This window comes from Miscanthus floridulus, chromosome 9 (genome assembly GCF_019320115.1).
Source record: "Miscanthus floridulus cultivar M001 chromosome 9, ASM1932011v1, whole genome shotgun sequence".
Lineage (NCBI taxonomy): Eukaryota > Viridiplantae > Streptophyta > Magnoliopsida > Poales > Poaceae > Miscanthus > Miscanthus floridulus.
This window is the reverse complement of record NC_089588.1, coordinates 68,318,692-68,343,405: the sequence shown is the minus strand read 5'-3', so window position 1 is coordinate 68,343,405 and position 24,714 is coordinate 68,318,692. Positions and strand designations below refer to the sequence as shown.

Below are 24,714 nucleotides of genomic sequence, written 5' to 3'. Positions count from 1 at the left end.
AGGTATCGTTATTTATATTTTACCACAAGAAAACAATGGAGTAAAGATTTATTGGATAACAAAGGAATGTCTACTAATCAACATACTAGCATAGCTAAAGCAGGGGTGAATGTAATGATAGGAATAAAGCATAATGACACTCAGGGGATAGATCACTAAGATAATATAAACTAGTCAACTCGGGAGAACAACGGGTGAGGTAGATTCCTATGATATTCCTATGACATAGTCAAAGTATATATACATCCAACTATAGCTAAGACTAACTCTACTCTTGTGCTCTTTGGGACACCGCTTAGACAGTAGAGCACCCACAATAGATAACTCTACTAATGCGACTATGGTCCTATAATTTAAGAACCTGCTCAATTCAGAGTGGACTACAAAGGATACATAGGGCTGTCACCTCCCGCTGCTACCACCCAACTAGAGAACAGGGTGCACTCACAGGCAGAGCATCATATAAGCACCATGCTTACATGAGACTCGACTACTCAGCCTAACTTGTAAACTAGCATGCTAAACGCTCTATGAACCCGCACACAAAAGTAATGATAACTATAAATAAGCAAGATATTTATTCAAAGTAATCGTAGCCATGTAGATAGGAATATGATAAATTGATAATAAGTCTTACAAGATATAGAAGTGAAGATACAAGGCTTTGCCTAGCCTCCAAGACCAGATCAGGAACTTGAGCATGAGCCCAACTCAACCCTCATTCCTGAGCTACTAATCTACTATATTCGAGAGCTCTAGACCTAATCCTCTTGATGTGTGTTGATCTGAATGAGGGATATGAATTAGGGTTTCAGGGATGCCTCCATGGAGGGGGGTAGGGGCTGCTATTTATAGGCTGGACCATCAATTCTGGACCCTCGGATCAAACCAACTTGAAAGAACGGTGGAGATACAATCCTTAAGGCAGTGGAGAAACGACATAACAACGGGGGATTGATAGGTGGGCCCTAGAGGCCGGTCGGCCTATAGGTGGGGCCGGTCGGCCCCACCTGGCGGCGCCTCGCCCTTCGCTTCGGTGTGGTGTCTTCTCGAGTCTTCTAGAACCTTCTGGGGTTGTTTTCGCTATGGATAAGTGCGATTACATTTGACATCTAAGTCCACCTTGATGGTTTTCTGGATAAACCCTGTAGAAATCATAGATTCAACAAAACTCATGGAATTTGTTAGTTTGAACCCCTAGACCTATGTTTGGTGATGGAATTAAGTATATATGCAGGATATATGGATGGTTTATGATTGATGTTAATGACCATCAACATGGTGCTTGTTACTCTTGAAGGTTGCCACCTCCTAGACGGCTTCGTGGCTTGTGACTCCGTTGAAGCACGTGAGAAGATTATGTGGTGCTCTAGAGGAGGATTTGTGAGGGAGATTGTGCTCACCCCATGGGGATCGCGAAGAGCAACTCTAGTTGAGCGTGTCATTGAGCTACCCTCACTTTCAGGGTAGGTTCTTGCGGTGCCCGATGTGCAGGCTTGGCGGGTGATGCCAATTAGCTGCCGAACCATCAAGTGAGTGGTCAACACAATGGGGATGAAGCTTGGTGGCAACCAAGTGAACCTCGGGAGAAAATCACCTTGTCAACATTGTCTTCATCATCTTCTCGGTGGTTTGCATTCTGTGAAACACAAGCTTGAATTACTTTCATATTACATTGTGCTTGTGTAGTTGCTCTTGTGACTAGTTTAGCTTTAGTAGCTTGCTAGTTGCCTTCTTGCTTGTGTAGCATAAGAAGTAGCTCCCTTGAGTGGATAATTTAGTTTTAGTAACTTTGTTAGTCACATTGCTTAGTTTGTGTAGCTAAGTAATTTGCGCTCTATAATTTGGCTTGTGTAGCCTTGTTATTGAGCATTGCTAGTAAGCTTAGGTGGCTTTACGCTTTTGCTTACTAGATTGTGTAGGAGCTCCCTCGGTTGTGTGAAATACTAGTTGCATAGGTTTGTGTGACCATGCAAGCTAGATTGGTTAGGTGAGCTCTAGCTAGCCTGGCACCTTACTTGCTTGTGTAGGATCTTTTCAAGGTTCTTGATAACTTAGATAAAGGGGTGTATTATTGGCTAGACCCATAGTTTTAATCCGCACTTGTGTCGGTTAGCCGACGCGATTAAGTTTTAGAAAGGACAATTCACCCCCCTCTAGTCCACCATCTCAACCCTACACTTAACCGAATGAGACATAAAATTGGGTTCATTGTTGAGTTGGTTTGAGACTTGATTGCTGTCTCGTCAGGCCAAATCCTATGTTGATATTTAAGTCCATCTAGGCAAAGTTGTGAAGCCTTGTGGGCAATGCCTAGCTTTGAATGCTAATGGACTGATGGCAAGTGTCTATGCCTCTCTTTAACTTCGATTTGATAGCAAGTGGCAATGCCCAACTCTCAATGCTAATGGACTGATAATAAGTGTCATTTTTTCACCTGAGATTTTCCTTTCAGTATGCAAGAGTGTTAATATCACTGGTTTTACATAAAAAAAGTCATGGGAAATAATGGTAATCTGTAATGTGGTTATGTTAATCATTGTATTTGCATGTTGCTGGCTGCCAAAATAATGAAAAAAAGACATGGCAGATCAGAAAGCAAAGCGCACTGCTTTAGGCGAAATAAAAAACAGCACACGTATGAGCGCTTCCTCAACTATGATGGAATTGATGTCAATATTTTTGCTCAAAATCAAGATGCAAATGCTAACCTTATTTGTTGCTTTGCAGTTATTCTACCTCTATCTATCAAAAGATAAAAATCATGAGAGGCTCTTATGCTATTTGAATAGGTATGTATAATGTGTAACAATAGATATAGAAATTCTGCATGTTTGATGTGCATATGTTACAGCCTTTCCAGATTAATTTATTAATTCCCAAGCACTGATGTCTGCAGTTAACTTATATACTATATGCAATGGCTATATTTCTCAATTTTTGCATATACTAGCATTGCAAATAAGTTAGGCAAAGTATTCAGTATTAGCTAGCTGCAACTTGCAACTGTATCCTTGCCACAAACGGATTGTAGCTTGTATGCATAAATCATTTCTCTTGGCTGATAACATAGCACAAAATAACGGAATAATAAGGTGATTATATTAATTGCAGCTAGCAGTTCCTGTTTTCGTGCCTGAATCTTAAACTTCAGTTTGGAATATGTAATTTGGTGAATTGTTCCATTTAGCTATAATACTTCTTGTATGGTTTTGAACTATGTCCATTTGCCTGCAGCTCCAAGAACCATACAGAAGACGGGTCAGAACAAATAAGCTTGGTCTTTGTCTCCATCGACGGAATCAACAGAAGATATCTGAGCTAGCTGGGAGACTATGTTAAAGGCTGAAATAGTTGCTGGGAATTATCATAAGTTGTTAAATGTTTAGTGTAGTTTTGACGTGTTCTTGGGACACATGCATTTGTATGTCTGTGACGTGATTCCCTGTTATTCTACTCTGAAATCATCCATCATGCCACGAGAACTAATGGTTCATGATGTCAGGAAAGCTGTCCTAATTGTTCAACTGCAACCTCGCAATTGTGTTCTTTTACACGAGAAAAAGTGGTGCTGCACTCAGCTTCCTATCACTTTGATTGTTTTTAGGGAAAAAATATGGTCCTCTGGTTATTTTCAGGTGTAGCACGGGCACGGTACTAGTTATCACAAATGCACGCAGCACGCACCACCGCACACAGATATCTCGCACACCATGTTCATCTTCCCATGACACCGCATCCGCTTCCTCGCGCCATGCCGCACCACGGCCACGGCTCCTTACGCCTCCACGGCCGCGTCATCGCCCTACCCACTAGTAGAGAAATGGTTGTAGTCCCGGTTTCCCAACCGGGACTATGAATCCAGGACTAAAGGTCCTGGCCTTTAGTCCCGGGTCACGTAACCAGGACTAAAGGTCCATCCTTAGAAGAAAAATAAATGAAATTATAGGGAGACCTCTCTTGCGATGTGTGAGATTCAAACCTAGGACCTCTTTCCTCGTGCATAAACTCCTTACCAATTCAGCTGTACACCACATGTGATAGGGTCCTGGACAATCTCCTTTTGAATTGACCTGTGGGGTACCTTTAGTCCTGGTTGGGAGACCTTTAATCTGGGTTGGTGACACCAACTGGGACTAAAAGGTCACCCTTTAGTCCTGGTTGCTATTACCAATCGAGACTAAAGGTTGAAGGACATTTAGTCCAGGTTGGTAACACCAACCGGGACTAAAGGTTGAAGGACCTTTAGTCCAGGTTGGTAACACCAACCGGGACTAAATGTGGCCTGCTGCAAAAGCGTGCCAGGACAGGGGCCTTTAGTCCCTGTTGGTAGCTCCAACCGGGACTAATTCTTTCTTTACTCCCAGACGCAAAAAATACCGAGACTAAAGCCCAAAATCGAAGCAGATGAAAGGTCATTTCTCTACTAGTGGCCCCCGCATCTCCCCACCCATGCCACCACCTCCACCTCCCCGTGCCTTGGTCGCTCTCCGCCTACCTCTGCATCTCCCCGCCCTTCGCAGCTCCTCAGACGACCACACCCGTGTGCTCGTGCTCACGCTGAGGGCAAACTCGCCCAAACCCACGCGGAGCCGAGACAAGCTCGATTTTTCAGCTCCATCCCTCATCTCTGCTCTTAGCGCAATTTACGGGACTTCTGCCATGGAGCTGCTGTCCTTGGACCCGTTTGGTAGTTGGAGCCATAAAACAGCTCCCGGAGCCGATCCGAGAGGGCTACCAAACGGCCCCTTCATTTCAAAGAGTCCATATTTCTCTCCCCTGACCGATCGCTTGCCTACACCGTCGTCGCCTTCCCATGGAGGCCCTCATCCAACTAACTCAACGGGTCCCCTTGCGCTGCACCCTCACATGCCACGCAGCGGCGCCTAAAGTGCCCCTCCCCATTGCCTCGCTGGCCTCCCTCGGAGACAACCCTAGAAAGTGGGACCTTGCCGAGTGCGACGCCCTCCTCCATGGTGGGGAGCAGGTCGCCTCCGTGCTACAGGAGATGCTCACGCTAGTCGGGATGCCCTACCACCATTTCTTCGATTGCTTCACATGCCCTACCACCGTTTCTTCGGTTGCTTCACTGAATCACTGACGGCCATTACTAGTATGAATTTATGAAATGAGCATAGTACTTCATAGAATTGATTAGTTTCTTGGATTTCCAATCTTATTAATTAGGTCGTTATTTATATTACAAAAAGGATAAGCTGTTCCGCAATGAACTGTTCCACTAGTTTGTTTCGTGGCCAGATAGTATGCTAATGCTAATGGAGTTTGGTCCTCCTAGACTAATTGGCAAAGAGTTGTGAAAGCTTAGCCCATTGCTACAGTCAATTTATCCTTCATTTTCTTTCTCGACTTATTAGTTTGTTCTTGTCGGGGACCTAATACCGTGGTACCCTAGAAGGTGGAACCAATAACCACCGAACGTTAAAAACTTCTGGACAGATAAGGGCGCCGTTACGTCCCTTGTTCGAATGACAGGAGTTTGGTTCCACCTCGCCCGACACCTTTGAAGATAGCTTCGCCTCACCTGAGGGCTCAGGGCTAGTCTCCGTCTTGCTCGATGCCTTTGGGACAGGCTCGATCTCACCCGAGGGCTAAGGGATAGACTCCGCCTCGCCCGACGCCTTTGAAGATAGCTCTGCCTCGCCCGAGGGCTCAGGGCTAGTCTCCGTCTTGCCTGACGCCTTTGGGACGGGCTCGGTCTTGCCCAAGGGCTGAGGGATAGACTCCGCCTCGCTCGACCCTAGAGGGGCAGGCTTGGTCTCACCCAGGAGATAAGGACTAGGCAAGACAAGATGTTCGGGTCAACCATGGCTCTGAGGACCATACCCTGTGCCCTGGCAGGAAAAGTACTGCCAGGAAACGATGGGACAGGTGCTTTAGACCCTTCTGGGCGCCACAGAGCCCGAAAGGTATTACAGGTGCATGCTCCTCATCCTGTAGAGTTGTGGGCGCCGCCTTTAGCTCTGGGACACAAAACCCAATAGAGATATACGACAACCGCTATGCTCCAGGAAAGAATTTATTATCCCCACGAACGACGGGTTTTCTGTCGCCATGCTATGGACCTAAGGGAGCGGAGCCCACTTCCCGACCCCTCAGGTCCACCAAGTCAGGACAGCTCACCCACGGTGCTACTCCGGACCCCGACCCTGTGTCCCTCTGACAAAGACTCGTAGGAACCAGAAGGCGTGCGGAGAAAGGCTGGGGAGGCTCATAAGTCAAACCACCGTGCTGCAACCCATACCCTATGCAGGACAGCATTCTGTAACCAACCTGACATTCTATAGAAGCATCGACAGTATTGTAGGCACTTATCTTCCTTTGCACTCATCAGAATGAAGAACCAGGTCACGTAGATGTGAGCCACAAGATTAGGTAAAGCCCTCATCCTTGTAAGGCCAGCCCCTTTATCTATAAAAGGGGATGCGCTTCTCCCATCAAAGGGACGGACTTTTGACCAAGCAATACAAGACACACACACACACACAGTCTAGCTGCTACCAAGCTCTTGACCTCCTTTTAACCCTTCCATCAGAGACTTGGGATCAGTCCCTCTCTTGATCGTTTGTACCCCCTACTACGAACCGTTCACGGTGCTAATAACACGAGCAGCAACAAACTGGACGTAGGGACATTTGGCCCGAACTAGTATAAATCTTGTGTCCTTTAGCGCACCATCCAAGCCTAATGCGCATTACTATAAATTTACTTGCCGGTGTTCGCACGAAACACCAATAGTTGCCGTGCTAGGTAGGGGACTTGCGCGTTCCAAAAAAGGCCTCGGATGGCCACCCACACAATCAGCTGGGCCCTGGGCGCACACGTGCATTTCGGTGACCTAGATTTCATCATCACACTTGGAGGAGAGCTGGCGCTGACTCACACAGCCGCCCTGTCTCTCCCTTCCATCGACCTCATCCGTCTTAGGCTTGAGGGCCTGCCGGGCAACTCCCTTGGACCCAGTCATCAAGGGAGGCCACACACAATGTCACTCTATGTCCAGAAGGTCCCGTACAGAGCGCCCCGACAATGTTTCCATTCGGTCTGTGCAATGCTGCAATGACCATTGGCCACCCTCTGGCACTATGTGTGGTTCAGTCACCCACGGACATCGAGTTCGTGGGGGCGATTGAGCATGATACAGAGACCCTCTATGGGCGCCTCAACGAGGAACCAGGATCATTCTCCAGCTCAGATTCCAGTAGGGGGAGCCACCACCCTTCCTGGGAATGCTTCATGACACAGACCCCCGAGGGTCACGTCGAAAGTGTCTCCGGGGAAGAGGTCACCCCTACAAACAATCCTGACGGCAGATCCGGGGAAGAGACGACAGCCCCATCTCGCCTAAGGATGGAGCAGCTGAGGGCCTATCAGCAAGAGATTGATGAGGCCGGGCAAGGGCTCGTCTAGGAGTACGCGGACATCAATCGCGAGATTGAACGCCGCAAAGACGGGGGGCACGCGCATGCCACGGCCTGCACCGTACACCAAATGATCCTCACCGACGATGGGACCCTTCCTCACTTTGCCCAAGCCAGCCAGAACATCGCCGTGGCAACCGCCTTGCAGCATGGCCTTCCGTAGGCCACAACGGCCGAAGATCGCCGGGCCCATAGGGAGATTCGCACGTTGCTTGAGCGTGCGGCGGTGTAGTAGGTGGAAAGTTCATTGTCTCGACGATGCAAACCCGACACCAGCCAGCGCACGCCCTCAGTGCGTCCCACTAGGGACGCGTCCATTCACCAAACACCGCCAGCCGGTAGGCAGCCCTCCGCCGTCCCAGTACATCAATGCCTCGGCCATGGCCACGACGTACGCAACATCATCGATGCTCGGAAACGCGCCCATGGCGATGATGGAGAAGCAGCATGCCATGGCTACCATCCCCGATGTGGCGGACGCTACGACAGCAACAAGGACCGAAGCCCGAGCCCTAGCCTACCAGGTCCTCAGGCCTTCAGTCGGCACATCCTCAACGTCGCGTTCCCCCTAAGGTATCGACCGCCTACCAACATCCCTAAATATTCTGGTGAAACAAATCCCAGGCTTTGGCTCAAAGACTATCGGCTTGCATGTCAGGCCAGTGGTGTGAGTAATGACGATTTCATTATTCACAATCTCCCGCTATTCTTGGCCGATTCGGCGCGAGCATGGCTGGAGCACCTACCGTTCAATGTCATTCAGAGTTGGGCGGATCTGACGGAGATCTTCATGGGCTACTTCCAGGGCACGTACAAACGCCCTAGAAACCCATGGGACCTCAAGAACTGCCGCTAGAAGGCCGATGAAACTCTTCATGGGTACATTTGGCGCTTCTCTCGGCAGTGCAATGAGCTCCCTAACGTTGCCGACGCTGACGTAATAGGAGCCTTTCTGTCCAGGACAACCTGCGAATCCCTGGTCCACAAGCTAGGATGCAGGGGCCCGCGGACTACCAAGGAACTCCTAGACATCGCCACCAGTCATGATTCTGGGGAGGAGGCGGTCGGAGCCATCTTTGATCGCTCCGACGAAAAGATGAGGCGGGACGAGGACACCGGCGAAGGCGCCTCCAACCGTCCCACCAAAAGGAAAAATAAGAAGCAACAGCGCGACAACTCGCTCGTGGCTGCTGCTGGCCGCAAAGGTGGTCAGAAGCCCGCGGAGGGCACTCTGAACCACTTCGAGAAAATGCTCGAGGGCCCATGCCCAAACCATGCCTTCCTGGCCAAGCATCTATACAAGGATTGCGGCCTCATGCACAAATACTTGTCTGGGGGCCTTAACAAAGGGGAGCAGGGGCATGTTCCCGCCATAGACGATGTAGAGGAAAAGGACGATGCCTTCCCAACGCCGACCAGCGCCCTCCCAACGCCGACCGGCGCCCTCATGATCTCTGAAGGATCAACGGTCTATGACTCCAAGTGTCGCCAGAAGCTCGCACGCCGTGAGGTCTATACAGCCAGATTGGCCACGCCAGCATTCCTCCGGTGGTCGGAATCCACCATAACCTTCGACCGGACCGACCATCCAGATGCCGTCCCACATCTGGGAAGGTACCCGCTTGTTGTCGATCCGATCATCGGACCAAAGCGGCTCACGAAAGTACTGATGGACGGAGGCAGCGGCCTCAACATCATGTACGCCAAGACGCTCAATGAGATGGGCATCGATCAAATGAACCTCCGCCCCATCCGAGCACCTTTCCATGGCATCGTGCCTGGTAGGCAAGCTGTGCCACTAGGGCAGATCAATCTGCCCATAACTTTCGGGGATCGGTCCAATTACCGGACTGGAACCCTCACCTTCGACGTAGTGGGGTTCCCGGGGACTTTCCATGCCATCTCGGGACGACCATGCTACGCAAAGTTCATGGCCATTCCCAATTACACATACCTTAAGCTGAAGATGCTGGGCCCCCGTGGGGTCATCACCATTGGCACCTCCTTCCAGCGCACTTACGAGTACGAAGTCGAATGCTGCGGACACGCATCCACAGTCATCGCCTCCAAAGAGCTCGCCACCCTCAGGGAGGAGGTTGTTGAAGGGGCACCTAATGCGAAGAGGTCATCTGGGTCGTTCGAATCAATGGAAGGATCCAAGGAGGTCCTCTTAGACCCCAACAACTCCGAGGGCAAAAAAGTCCGTATCGGAACCGCACTCTCCTCCGAATAGGAAAGCGCGCTCGTCGACTTCCTCCACGATAACAAAGACATATTTGCATGGAAACCCTTAGATATACCAGGCATCCCAAGGGAGGTCACCAAGCATACCTTAAAAATTCACCCAGGCTCCAAGCCGGTGAAGCAACGCCTACGTCGCTTCGATGAGGAGAAACGTAGGGCCATCGGCGAGGAGATAGCCAAGCTGCTGGCCGCAGGATTCATTAAGGAAGTATACCACCTAGAGTGGTTAGCAAATCCCGTTCTTGTACGAAAGAAGAGCGGGAAATGGAGAATGTGTGTCAATTATACCGGCCTCAACAAAGCATGTCCAAAGGATCCGTTTCCTTTACCACGAATAGACCAAATAGTCCATTCCACCTCAGGGTGCGAAACCCTCTGCTTCCTTGACGCATACTCCAGCTACCACCAAATCATGATGAAAGAGTCCGACCAGCTCACGACATCTTTTATCACCCCCTTCAGATCGTTTTGCTACATTTCAATGCCGTTCGGTCTGAAGAATGCTGGGGCGACTTACCAGCGCTGTATGCTCAATTGCTTCAGAGACCTCATCGGGTGAACCGTTGAGGCCTATGTCAATGACATCGTAGTCAAGTCCAAGCGAGCTGACCACCTTGTCGCCAACCTTGAACAAACCTTTCCGAAACTTTGGGCAAACAGCATCAAACTCAATCCCGAAAAATGCGTTTTCGGGGTCCCAAGGGGCATGCTGCTCGGCTTCATCATCTCCGAGCGTGGCATCAAAGCCAACCCAGAGAAGATATCAGCGATCACAAGGATGGGCCCGATCCAAAGCATAAAGGGGGTTCAGCGGATCACAGGGTGCCTAGCCACCCTCGGCCGATTCATTTCACGCCTCGGCGAACAAGGACTCCCCCTTTATCGACTCCTAAAGAAATCTGACCGCTTTGAGTGGACAGCCAAGGCTCAGGAGGCGCTTGACATGGTTAAGCGATTTTTAACTAAACCTCCCACCCAAGTGGTTAGCTCTGCCTTAGTAGTAGAGCGGGAGGAAGAGGGGCACGCCTTCAAGGTGCAGCGCCCTGTATATTTCATCAGCGAGGTGTTATCCGACTCCAAAACCCGCTACTCCCAAATCCAGAAACTCCTCTACACCGTCCTCATCACCAAAAGGAAGCCACGCTACTACTTTGAGTCACACCCCATGACAGTAGTGACATCGTTCCCCCTCAGCGAGGTCGTCCGTAGCCATGACGCTATGGGAAGAACCGCAAAGTGGGCACTCGAGCTGATGGATCAGGACATTTCTTATGCCCCCTGAACAGCGATCAAATCTCAGGTACTGGCTGACTTCATCGCGGAGTGGACTGAGGTCTAGATGCCACCAACAGCCGTCGATCAAGAGTACTAGACAATGTACTTCGACGGATCGCTGATGAAGAAGGGCGCCAGAGCAGGACTAGTTTTTGTATCTCCCCTGGGGTCCACATGAGGTACATGGTTCAGCTCCATTTCCCCTCATCAAACAATACTGCAGAATACGAAGCCCTCGTCAACGGCCTATGAATCGCCATCGAGATGGGCATCCGACGCCTCGACGTCAGGGGCGACTCTTAGCTGGTCGTTAACCAGGTCATGAAAGAGTCATACTGCCACAACACCAAGATGGAGGCATACTGTCAAGAAGTCCGACGGCTAGAGGACAAATTCAACGTTCTCAAACTCAATCACATCCCAAGGCGCCTCAACGAAGCAGCCAACATGCTTGCAAAAGCAGCATCCAGCCGAGAGCCAGTCCCGACAGGCATCTTAGCCAGTGATCAACACAAACCCTCAGTACGCTACGTAGGGTCAGAATGAGCCGATGATGGCCCATCTAGTCTGACCCCAGGGGCCGATCCGCCAACTACTCCGCCCGACCACGAGGTCATGGAGCTTGAAGAGGACCCAGTAGTGGAGTCTGACCCTCCCGATGACTAGAGAACGCTTTACCTCGACTACCTCCTCCACGACATACTATCGGCAGACAAGATGGAAGCCCGATGGCTCACATGACGCGCCAAGTCCTTCGTTCTTGTAGAGGGCGAACTCTACAAATGGAGTCACATCAGGATTCTGCAACTCTGTATCCCTGGCAAATAGGGAAAACTCCTGCTGGGCGACATCCACGGTGGAGTCTGCGGTCATCATGCCGCACCAAGAACCTTGGTTGGGAATGCATTCCGATAAGGTTTCTACTAGCCCACCGCAATAGCCGATGCCAAGCAAATTGTACGCACCCACGAAGGGTGCCAGTACTATGCTCAGCAAACACACCTCTCGGCCTAGGCTTTCCAAATGATCCCCATCACGTGGCCCTTCACAGTCTGGGGGCTTGACCTGGTTGGGCCACTCAAAAAGGTGCCCGGGGGCTTCACCCACCTACTTGTCACCATAGACAAGTTTACAAAATGGATTGAAGCTCGACCGATATCCACAATCAACTCCGAGCAAGCGGTGCTGTTCTTCCTCGACATCACCCATCGCTTTGGAGTACTGAACTCCATCATCATAGACAACGGCACGCAGTTCACCGATAGGAAATTCGTTCGATTCTGTGATGAACAACACATCCGAATCGATTGGGCAGCCGTCGCACACCCCCGAACGAACGGGCAGGTCGAGCGCGCAAACGGCATGCTCCTTCAAGGCCTCAAACCCAGAATTTTCAACCGGTTGAACAAGTTCGGTGCACGCTGGCTCGCTGAGCTCTTGGCCATGCTCTGGAGCCTAAGGACAACTCCTAGCCGGGCCACTGGCTACACACCCTTCTTCATGGTCTATGGTTCCGAGGCCGTTCTTCCAATAGACCTTGACTATGGAGCGCCAAGAATCAGAGCATACGATGAACAGGGAGCTAAGGCATCCCACCAAGATGCCATGGACCAGCTAGAAGAAGCCCACGATGTCGCCCTCCTTTGTTCGGCTAAGTAACAGCAGGCGTTACAACGGTACCATAGCCGACGGGTGCGGGGTCGAGCCTTCAACGTTGGAGACCTCGTCCTCCATCTTGTGCAGAGCAACAAGGACCACCACAAACTCTCCCCACCCTAGGAAGGGCCCTACGTTGTCGCAGAAGTACTTCACCCAGGCGCCTACTGGTTGAAAACCATCAACGGCGAGGTCTTCACCAACGCCTGGAACATTGAGTAGCTACGTCGTTTTTATCCTTAAAATAAGCATACACTCTTCCTTATCAGTTTTTGTCATAACAAAACCCCGATCCTTAGTGACTTCCGACCCTTGCAAATCGCAAGGGGTCAGACCTCACTCGGGGGCTGGCATGTGATCATAACATATGACATATGTAATACAAGTATTACGCTTGCAAAAACCTCCTGTGTTATATTTATAAACATTCTCTAAGTTTTCCATTCATCTCATAAATGAGTCCTAAGGGCTAAGATTTTGGGAACCAATTCTGAATACACCTGGTAGGACTGCGAGACACCCACACCCCAGTGGTTGCAACCTCTTTGCTCACCAGCTCAATCAGAACTAGTTCGCCCACGTTCCTAGTTTATTATGACTTAGACCATGAGAAGGGTCGGAAAGCACTAAAATCATTTTTACAAAAAGGAGAAAGATAAAAAATTGCTTGCCATAAGCAAAGATGTAAATTTATTCATTTTTTGCACAAATTCGTCACTTACAAAGTGATTTCATTACAAAAAGGAATAATATACTTGTAAATTTAGAGGACTGTTTACTCGGGGGCTTCCCCACAAAGTTATTCAATTACAGTCTCTGCTTAGCTTTACTACAAGTACTGCTGTGGTCGCTGCGCCACGCTCTCCATCGGCGATGCCCGGGGCATGTACACGGACCAGCTCGTCTACTGCGGCCACCGCGCCACGCTCTCCATCGGCGACATCCCACCGCTTCGTAGGATCCTCGAAGGCGCAATCATCTACAACGCCTCCGCTAGGGCATCCGGGGACTACGCCATCGTCGTCAGCCGCAACCCCAACATCAACGCCTCCACAGGGCATCTGGGGACTATGCCATCATTGCCAGCCACAACCCTGACAATGGCATCAGGGTAGGAAACCCATCCCACCAAAGGAGGAGCATAGCGAACGACGGCGAAGTCGACGACGCACGGCGCCAACTAGCGCCCCTTCTCCTTCGGCAGCAGTGACTCCTCAGCAAGGGCGACACGCACCATCTCATCTATGTTGGATGACCTCCAGCTCGACATCACGCTCCAGATTCATGAGCGAATTTGTGAGTTTTCTCTCTTCCTAGCATTACTCTTCCTCACTCAGGAACCGCCGCGATGCACGGATGCATTCGGCAGAAAGGAAGCAGAAGGAGAGATAGCGGCTCAGAGGCAGAAGAAGAGGTGGGATGAGAACTCCCCTCCCCCTCCCTATTTAAGGAGGATCCACTGTATCTAAGGAAAGGCGAAAGGTTGGACAAAAAACCCTCTCCCTTCCCCTCCTTAAATACGGAATTAATGCTGATAGATACCTGAGGGGACGCGTCGAAACTGATGGGACGCGCCCCAGTCGACGAGGCATCCCCCTGGTCAAACTGGACACTGCCTGGGTATGGCCCGCCACTGACCCACTCCAGACGCGGCAATTAAGGCGCCCACGTGGGTAGACAACCCTTCGCCTCCCCATGCAGGACCACGGGACGATCTGACCCCCAACGGATCTCCTGGGCCGGCCATCCGGCCCAGGAGAGACGACAAACGAACGTCCAAAGAAAGATAAGCATCTCTGCCTTCTTACTTTATGCATTAAAATTCATTCTCGAGCTTCTGACCCTGTCAAACGGCAGGGACATGAACATCACTCAGGGGCTGCCGAGGATGTCTACCAGTCTAGACATCCTCCTCACCCGACCCCTCCGTATGCTTGAAACTAAGGGCATGAAATACGGGCATAAAACTTTGAATAAAACTAGACAAACTAGCAGACCCTATGCCTTGGTAGCTATGGTGTTTCTGTTCACCAGAAAAATCATACTCAACACCCCCCGCGTCTTTAGCTTCGATGCCTACCTTCTCAAGAAGGGTTCAGAGGGGTCTACCTACAGAATCTCCCCCAAGGGAGAAGCTGTTAGGCTGCCCAAGTCAATTAAACAGCTCAGACCACCACCGAGATACGAAAAACAAAAGAATAGCGACTCTTATGCAGGTTACTCCAACCTCATTGCAAACATCAGGGCCCAAACCTCGCACGGACACATCTGGTAGGAGCTTTCCATCACTCATACCGCCAAGGTAATGTTACCGACCCCGCCTTCATTTCAATTATATTATACATATGCAAAACATCCCAACGCTTCGTGTCGCATCATGAAATGGCCGTCGCCTCATTCAATATGGACAGCAGCAGGCCAAAGTTCGAAGGCTGGCCCACAAAGGGCTTGAGGCCGCCTCATGCCAAACAGAGCCAGGGAGAAATAACTGAGTCAAGCCCTAGTGGCCCTGCCCAACCCTGCTCAGAAGCGGACAGGGACGTCTCAACCTTTTCTCATTTGATTCTAACCCTGAGCCAAACCCATAGAATCTCCATCGAGGAGAGGCCATCGGGCCGCCTGAGCCTATCGAACGGCTCGGGCATCTACCGGGAGGCAGGTTAAGAAGTTGTGGAGTGCCACCAGAGGGCTCTGTCGACCCCATCAGCAAATGATGGACTCAGATTCCACACGAATGTACCCATTAGTGAGCTCATTGAGCGCGATACTCAAGCCGTCGAGGCAAGTGTCGTTTACTCAACCCCTCTGATTACGAAAATCGAGGACGGGGTAACACGCAAATTATGGCCAACCCCTATCAGACCCTGACAAGGCCCAAGGGCTTGAGCCAATCAATACATGGACACAGGTTCGAAGGCCCTACCTTGCCGAGCCCATAGAGTCCCCAGTTGGGGATTTCTATTGGAAGACAGGGCGGGGAATATTGCAATACCATCCAAGGACTTCATCGACCCTGTCACCAAAACCACGGTTCCGGTCTCCAGTAACCCCCGACCCCAGCAAATGTAGGGGGTTAGACCTTACTCGGGGGCTAGTTAAGGTATGGCTACCTCCTTTCTTTCTTTCGAAACAATCTCCTCACATCAAGACTAGCGGCAAGATTCGGGGGAACAGATTGGTAAGATTGCAAAAAAACAAACAAAACAAAATTATGACGCAAAATCATGAAACCGCGTCTAGACTCGAAAATACCGACACTTGTCCACATATTACATATAAGTTGTTCTCAAAATTATTCGACTAACTACTCCCGCGAAGGGAGAACCATCTCTTTCAGATTATCCGCCAGGTTTTTCGCAAGGGGAGCAACCATCTTCTCCATTGCCTCTAGCTCATCATCCTCATAGGTGGATGGGAAACCTTCGCTCATCACCTTCAGGTTGATTTCCTTCTCGTAATGGGCATGGGTGACGGTGAAGGTCTGGGTGATCCCGGCGTGAAAAGCACTCTCCTCAAGCTGGCCTACCTAAGCCATGATACCTGCGGCACGAGCCGCGAGCGGGCTAGTCTCCACCGGCTCCACCACCTTCAGGGCATCAAGGACCACCCCGACCATAGCTTGTAGAAGATCATGCTCATTGCTCTCAACCTGAAGGGTCCTTCGTGCATGGGCAAGCTCTTTTTCCAGCTTAACGGAGACGTTTTCGGCGCTCAACCTTTGGCTCACCGCGTCACTAAGATCCGCCTAGAGAGCGGACCACCTCGATGTCCTCATCCACCTTCTACTGAAGGGCCGTGGCTCTACTCTCGGCCTTTCGCTGGAGGTCCTGCTCCATCTCCAGCTCCTTTAGGACCTCGCCGGCCTTCTCATTAGCCACGGCATTCCTCTACAGCAGCTTGTCTCGCTCCTTTTGGAGCCTAGCGATCTCCTCCCCATCTAGCTTGGACCTCGCCAACAAATCCTCAAACATCCTGTGGGCCTCCTCCGTGTCCTGACGCGCCTAGGCCTCCCGCTCCTGGGCGGCAGCAAGCTGTGTGGCCATGTTTGCTCGCAGCTGGGCCTCCTCGGAGAGGCGATCCCACTCCGCCTTCTGCTCATGGAGGAATCGGGATTTATTCTGGCTACAAGCAACAAGAACCTAAAGAGGAAGAAGACTGGTATCAGAAATGCGAAAACACAAAAACATGCGAAGAAAGAAGAAAATCAAGCGAATACCTAGGTAGTAGGAACAACAATTTCACGTAGGGCTCCTCTAGCCTGGTCCAGGGCCTCCAGCATGGTCGAAATTCTAATGTCAAGACCCTCCCGCTCCATGCTCTCAGAATGATAATCGAGCGAGAAAAGAGCTGACGTCGGGTCCTAAGCGGCCATCCACAGAAGCGGCGGCTCCCCCCACGCGGGGGAGCGGCTTCCTCCCGACAAAGGGGCCAGGGGCGGCTCCCTCCTGACCCTATGCAGCAGCACCGCCACGCTCAAGGACCCTCCAACTGGACCCTCCTCCATCTGGGCCGCTTCGAGCACCACGGGCAGATCCACCTGGGCCCCTGGTGGCACGGATTGCATTATGCCTCGAGCACCACCACGGCCATGCCCAGATGATCCTAGCTTGGCACGGTCACAACCACCTCCATCGGCAGTATGCGGCCCTCGACCGGCTATACCACGTCCGCCATGGAGGAAGCCGCCTGCTTGGTAACCTCCACGGGCGTGGGCACCCACCACAGACGCCGTCGGGTTAGCCAACGCAGACCCAACGTCGGCACCACTCCTGCCCGAAACAGGGGTGATGCCAGGCGATGCCATCTGTCCCACTTGATTGGCAAGGCTCTTCTTGGGTGCCAGCCCCAGGGGGTGACCCGTCTGCAAGAACCTACACAAAGGTAATAACCATTAGCTTAAAATAGAAATGGAAAATGGATGAAAATAGGGGAATCAGCAGCTCACGTTGACGTCCTCAGCCGGCGGAAGCGTTTTGGGGACGGATCCCTAGATCCCTGCCTCGACTCGTCTAGGCGAGACCGTTTTGAGCCTGCCCCCTGCTCCGGGGCAAGGGGCTCACCTCGTGGGGCACAGCACCAGAGCCGCTCCCCTCCATCATCTCATGGGGTGCGGCACCAGAGCCACCCTCCTCCACCATCACCATGGGGTAGGCAGCGGTAAGCCCACCTTCCCCCATCCACTGATCCTCGGCTGGCACACCATGCGAAGCGGCGGACTCTCCAGCCTCCACTGACCCACTTCCCTCCACGTGGAATGGGAAGGGTCCCTACACGGATGGGTGGGCACTTGTCAGCGTGTCCTTGTCCTCTAGGATGCCCCAATCCACGTCGACGACTACCTCGTCGTCATCATCATCATCGTCGTCGTCGTCATCACTGCTCACGTCTTCTCCCTGATCCTGTGCCTCCTGCTTCAGTCGTTTCGCCTTCTTCATCTGCTCTCTTGCTTTCTTGTCCCGCTCGGCCGTGAGTCGATTCACCGCCGCCACGGCCTTGTCCCTAGGTAGCAGAACCAGACTATCCTTGAAGACTAGCCCCCTTGGCTGGTTCCAATGTCACGAAGGCGAGTATCAAAAAATAGAGATTCAGAAAAAAAAGAAAAGAGCACAAGAGAAGAAGGCTTACGAATTCAAAGAACCTAGGCTCCGCCGCATTGGGGGATGTCCAGGCACCGGATACACAATGTCGAGAACACTGCCTGTGGAATCCTTCATCAGCTCCGTCGCCTCCTTAATGCGCTGCGCCACTTTTGAGAAAGGGAGCGCCTCATCAATGAGCACCGTCCCCTCAAACGACATCCTGGACATCATCCGATGCAGGGGAACCACGCGCGCCATCAGCGGCGCCACCCTCCTCGCATGATAGGCACCGATAATCCCTGTCCCCTTTACACCCCATTCCTTCAGGGCTTGGAGGGTGGAAAGAAGGTCGGAGAGGTGTTTCTTGTCTTTGTACTGGATGCCCCAAGCCCACGACTCTGGAGCCTTTTCAATAAGGCGCCCGGTATACCTCGGTAGGGTGGCACTCACATCATCCCTGACATAAAACCACTACGAGTGCCATCCCTTGTTGGAGGTCGCCAGACGCATGGATGGGTAACCCTTCGACCGGGTATGGCGCAGATGAACGCTGGCACATCCCATCGGCATGCTCACATCCTTCCCCCCAACCTTCCTCTTCGACAAACTAACGGTAAAGAAATATCACCACAGATCGAAGTGGGGATCGATCCCCAGGAAACCCTCGCACAGGGCAACAAACGCCGCCATATGCTGAACCCCATTGGGAGTTAGATGCTGCAGCTCCACCTCATAATAATCCAGCAGCCCCCGAAGGAATCTATGCACAGGTACCGCAAATCCCCGCTCATGGAAGATGGCGAAAGAGATGACATACCCTTTGGGCGGCATCGGCTCACCCTCGTCGCCAGGTAGCAGCCACTCCTAGATGGTGGACAGTGGGCGGAGAAGGCCATGGTGGACGAGGCCCTCCAAACACCGTGAGGTGATGCTAGATCTGCCCCACAACTCCATTAAAGCAATTGGGGAGTAGGGTAGGCACGAGCTTGATGGCGGCTGCAACATGAACGCAAGCCGGTCGATGGTGGCGACGTGGGCGCAGGAGGCTAGGGCAATTGGCGGTGGATGTTTCAGAACGTAAAGGCAGGGGAGCAAAATACGGAACCTTGGGGGTGAACCCCATGGTTTTATAGGGGCGACGGACGTGAGAAGGGCAACCGCCCACCTCGATCTCTGGGCCTACCACGTGCACCACCACATCACGTCGTGGGACATGCGCCCGCAGTCCCTATCCTCTCACCCCAAAAAACATGGTGGATGGTTCGCCTTCCCCAGGTGAATCCAGACTCTACCCACCTAGGAAACACAAGCCATGAAGACCTTTTTTCTCTTTGGCCCACCTAGGGCCTAGAAGCTCGGCGGCTAGCCCAACTGAGGAAGGGTCCGTGAACGATCCGAAATCAAGGGCGCAAGCACCAGTTAGGGCAGCCCTGAATGAGTTCCTCGTGAATAGGATGCCACGACTCCCTTGGAAAAACATCGAGTTGACGAAAAACTAAGTCCTTCAGCCTTACCCGCGAAGGGACCGATACAACCCCCTAGGCGACTCTACTCGAATCACCCAAGGGCTCGGGGGCTACACCCATCAGGTGCACTCACGTGCACCCTCTGGCAAAGTAACTTCGACAAAATAAAAAAACACCCTCCAGGCGGTTCTACTCGAATCACCTAGAGGCTCGGGGGCTACTGTCGGGGACCTAATACCGGGGTACCCCAGAAGGTGGAACCAACAACCACCGAATGTTAAAAACTTCTAGACAGATAAGGGCGCCGTTACGTCCCTTGTTCGAATGACAGGAGTTTGGTTCCACCTCGCCCGATGCCTTTGAAGATAGCTCCGCCTCACTCGAGGGCTTAGGGCTAGTCTCCGTCTCACCCGACACCTTTGGGACAGGCTCGGTCTCACCCGAGGGCTGAGGGATAGACTCCGCCTCGCCTGATGCCTTTGAAGATAGCTCCGCCTCGCTCGAGGGCTTAGGGCTAGTCTCTGTCTCGCCCGACGCCTTTGGGATGGGCTCAGTCTTGCCCGAGGGCTGTAGGATAGACTCTGCCTCGCCCGACCCCGGAGGGGCAGGCTCGGTCTCGCCTAGGAGATAAGGACTGGGCAAGACAAGACGTTCGGGTCAACCATGGCTCCGAGGACTATACCCTGCGCCCTGGCAGGAAAAGTACTGCCAGGAAATGATGGGACAGGTGCTTTAGACCCTTCCGGGTGCCACAGAGCCCGAAAGGTATTATAGGTGCGTGCTCCTCATCTTGTAGAGTTATGGGCGCCGCCTTCAGCTCTGGGACACGGAACCCGACAGAGATATACGACAACCGCTACGCTCCAGGAAAGAATTTGTTATCCCCATGAACGATGGGTTTTCTGTCACCACGCTATGGACCCAAGGGAGCGGAGCCCGCTTCCCGACCCCTCAGGTCCACCAAGTCAGGACAGCTCGCCCACGGCGCTACTCCGGACCCCGACCCTGTGTCCCTCCGACAAAGACTCGTAGGAACCAGAAGGCATGGGGAGCAAGGCTGGGGAGGCCCATAAGTCAAACCACCATGCTGCAACCCATACCCTGCGTAGGATAGCATTCTGTAACCAACCTGACATTCTACAGAAGCATCGACAGTATTGTAGACACTTATCTTCCTTCACACTCATCTGAATGAAGAACCAGGTCACGTAGACGTGAGCCACAAGATTAGGTAAATCTTATGTCCTTTAGCGCACCATCCGAGCCTAACGTGCATTACTATAAATTTACTTGCTGGTGTTCATATGAAACACCGACAGTTCTAGATTATAATTAGCACTAAAATTTTCCAAGAACTATTATGGGGGGTCTTGAATGCCAAATGTGCTAAAGTGTTAATCTCATGTAGTTGCAGAATATAACTACTATTCATGTGGTCTGACTATGGTTATACCTTATAATTATATTATTGATATTGTTCTTGTATGTGGTTGGTCGTTGGTGTTTGTAGATGGTGGACATGGTGATGGATGGTGCATTTGAGCCTGTTGCTGTGGAGCTGGTGGCACAGGGAGTTATTGGGAAGAGAGTCGACGAGATGGAGTCAGGCTTCCTTATGGAACTTGATTACATGATACAACTTGCACAGAAGGACACAGATGATGAGGTACCTGATAGAGTCACTGCCTAACTCAGCCAAAGTACTTGTTTGCAACACATTATTTATTCTTCACTATGCGTCATTGTAGAGAGATAGCAGAACAGCTCACACCCCTTTGGTTAGGCTTTCATATATATAGTCACAAGGACTTCAGTACAATTACAATTAGATCCCTAAATATATACATATCTAACACCCCCACCATAGTAGCAGGAGGTTCACATACGCATAGACTAGACCGAAAATCAATAAATAACTATATAGGCAGGCCCTTAGTCATGATATTTGTGAACTGATGTGAGGACGACACATGGAGAACATGAACTTCACCAAGGGTGACCTTCTCGCAGACGAAGTGAATGTCGATCTCGATGTGCTTGGTCTGGCAGTGATGTGTGGGGTGAGCTATCATGTATACGTTGTCATAGAAGACAACCGTGGTGGAGAGTAGCGGTAGATGGAGCTCCCAGAGAAGATGGTGCAACCAGCAGCACTTGGCGAAGGCATGGGTGACGCCATGGTACTCTGCTTCAGCACTAGAGCGAGAGACAGTGGTCTGACACTTGGATGACTGTTGACACAGAATGTGACATACTGTGCCTCACACACAGCAAGCCGAAAAGCGTGGCTTCAATTGGGTTCCCGGGTGTTTCGTGATCCGGAAGCGTGCCAGTCAGTTTGACCTGAAAACTAACAAGGGATAAAACAATTAAATGTCAAACCGGAACATGTCGGGTAATACCGGACAGTTCCACATGTACGGCCCTAAAGCCACTTACAACGACATACGGCTATAGAGAGCTGTCTGCCAACAAATTCATAAACCATTCAGCTAATCGTAAGGTAAATGCACGTAAAGACCTAATTGCCGAATGCATGTGCATGGGAAGACACGTTTGAACAAGTGAAATTAATTATGAGTTAATGCATAACCAAGCTCGGCAATCCAACCGAATTGGGATCCATGAAGAAGGAACGTACAAATAAAAGCGATTAAACTAAACTAAAACCTGCATCTGCCGCACGATACCTAGTTTCGTTAAAGCTTAAACGTGATTAACATGCATGAACCCGCAACATGTGACAATCTAGATTAAGACAATTCGGTCACTATGAGCATGTTATCTATTTTGCAAGGGTAATATAAGAATAGACAATGATCGTTGAAGCACGAGTAAAACCACAAGAGAGAGAAGTCCGAACAATATCAATCTAGATTGGGCAAAAGTGTGTTACAAATATATAAGAGGTTTAAAACATGCAACACTGGATAACTTAATGAATCTATTTAGATTTGCCATATCTAATATAGAGCCGATAACTATCTCGCCTTCACTAAGCATATGAGTAAACGCCTGCCGCACGGTATCTACTCATAAACGAAGCATAAGCAAAGACTTCTTGATTGTCAAGCAAAGATCCGCCGCACGACCATTGAAAACAAACAAGACTGCTTGCACCATGTCTAAATCCACCGCATGATACTAAACATGATAACAAGGTTGTCAGAACTTACGGAGGTCGACGGATCGATGATTCCTCTCGAAGAACTCGACGACACGACAAGAGGACTCGAAAGTTGGCACGGGCCGGTTGTATTGATTTGGTTGTGAACCCTTCTTACAATGGTCGAGGGTCAACATTTATACCCTAGACAAAATGTGAATCCTAAAGGACTACGATTTACAAAGGAACTTCTAAACAAACTTGGAAACTTACGATTCCTTACCCTAAACTTATAGATTCCTTTATTAATACAACTCTCATCTTTCCGATCGGTCTTGCCTGCCATCTTCTGTTTTCCCGAATGGAGTTACCGCCTTCCATAATAACCGACCGCACAAGCATTTAGCCGACCGCTTGCGTTGTTTGCCGAACACCCTTCTTCCCGCATGTGGGTCTACCTGTCATCTTCTAGAATCGATCAAAATCCAGTGTTAACAATGACCATGACACCAAGTTGTCGCCGAGGTAGACATAGTAGCTTCATGTGGAGTGGCGGGAGTTGGGGAACCCTGCCCAGTCCGCATTTGATGTGAGAGACTGGACATGACCAGTGTCAATGTGTAGACCAGCAGAAAGAGTGCCCTTGACGTGGCTTTCCGAGGTCATGCATGAAGAGGTCGTGCAATAAGGTACTGTAGTGCCCTGGTGAGGCTATCATACTCGTATGGGTCGATGACTAGGGAAGCATATATAGCTGAGAGCTTGGACTTGGAGTCCACAGGCATCGCGGTGGGATGGCACTCAGACATGGTAGCACGCTGGAGAAGCTCAATAGCATACTGGTGCTACAGGAGGAACAATCCATCAGTGTAGTGTGTGATGGAGATGCCGAGGAAGTGATGGAGCATGCCTAGGTCAGTCATCGTGAACTCCAAGCTGAGGCGCACAGTGTTGTGACATAGGTAAAGTGAGGAGGCCATCAAGATGATGTCGTCAATGTAGAGCAACAAGTAGGCAATGTTGTCTCGATCTTTATAAATAAAGAGAGACGCATCACTTGTAGATGGCGTGAAGTCGAGTTGGCAAAGATATGGCAAACTGCTGGTGCCACGCGTGGGGAGCTTGCTTCAGGCTGTAGAGGACTTCTGCCACAAAGAAACATGATCAGGTGTAGAGGGATCGACAAAGCTAGGAGGCTACTGGCAGTAGATGATTTCTTCAAGACTACCATGGAGAAAGACATTCGTGATGTCAAGTTGGTGAATTAGCCATGACCACGAGGCAACGATGCTCAGGACGATGCGGATCATGGCTGGTTTGACAACCAGGCTGAATGTCTCATCGTAGTCCATGCTGTGCTGCTAGGAGAAACCACAAATGACCCAGCAAGCCTTATGGCAAGTGACCTATTGGCGTGGTACTTATTGAATCCACTTGCCAATGACGACATTGGCGCGAGGATGCCGTGGAACGAGGTGCCAGGTACCGAAATCGATGAGTGGCCGATACACATCGGTCATGGCCATACGCCATTGCGGCTCAGCCAGAGCACTACAGTAGTTGGCAGGCAGGGGCGAGGCGATGGTTGTGGAGATGAAGGCGCTGCTATAGTCGACCGGTCGAATCTCGGATGGTGCCCGTCTGCAGCCTCATCATAGCCTGTCCTGCTGCCGAAGCAATAGGAGGCATAGGTGGTGCACTGGGGGCGCCAGTGGCGCACCTAGAGCCATGACTGCCGGTGGCGCCAAAGGTGCCGGTAGCATGGCGGCAGTGTTCAGTGATGGTGGGGCACCGCGCCACACGTAGACGCGTCCAAAATGACCCTGAGGTGTGGCGAGGGCAGTGTTGGCGGCGTAAGTGGAGCGGGAGGACTGTAGACGATAACCGTGGGGTCGTCTAGGGGAGACGAGCCAGCCACGCCTGCTGGGCTGAGTAGGCATGGCACCCAT

The 24,714-nt window shown here is 51.1% G+C and overlaps 1 pseudogene; it reads left to right on the top strand.

Moving 5' to 3' along the window:
• Positions 1-4,452: 4,452 nt before the first annotated feature.
• LOC136480049 (protein PEP-RELATED DEVELOPMENT ARRESTED 1 homolog, chloroplastic-like) overlaps positions 4,453-24,714 on the top strand; it is a 119,795-nt pseudogene continuing 99,533 nt past the window's right edge.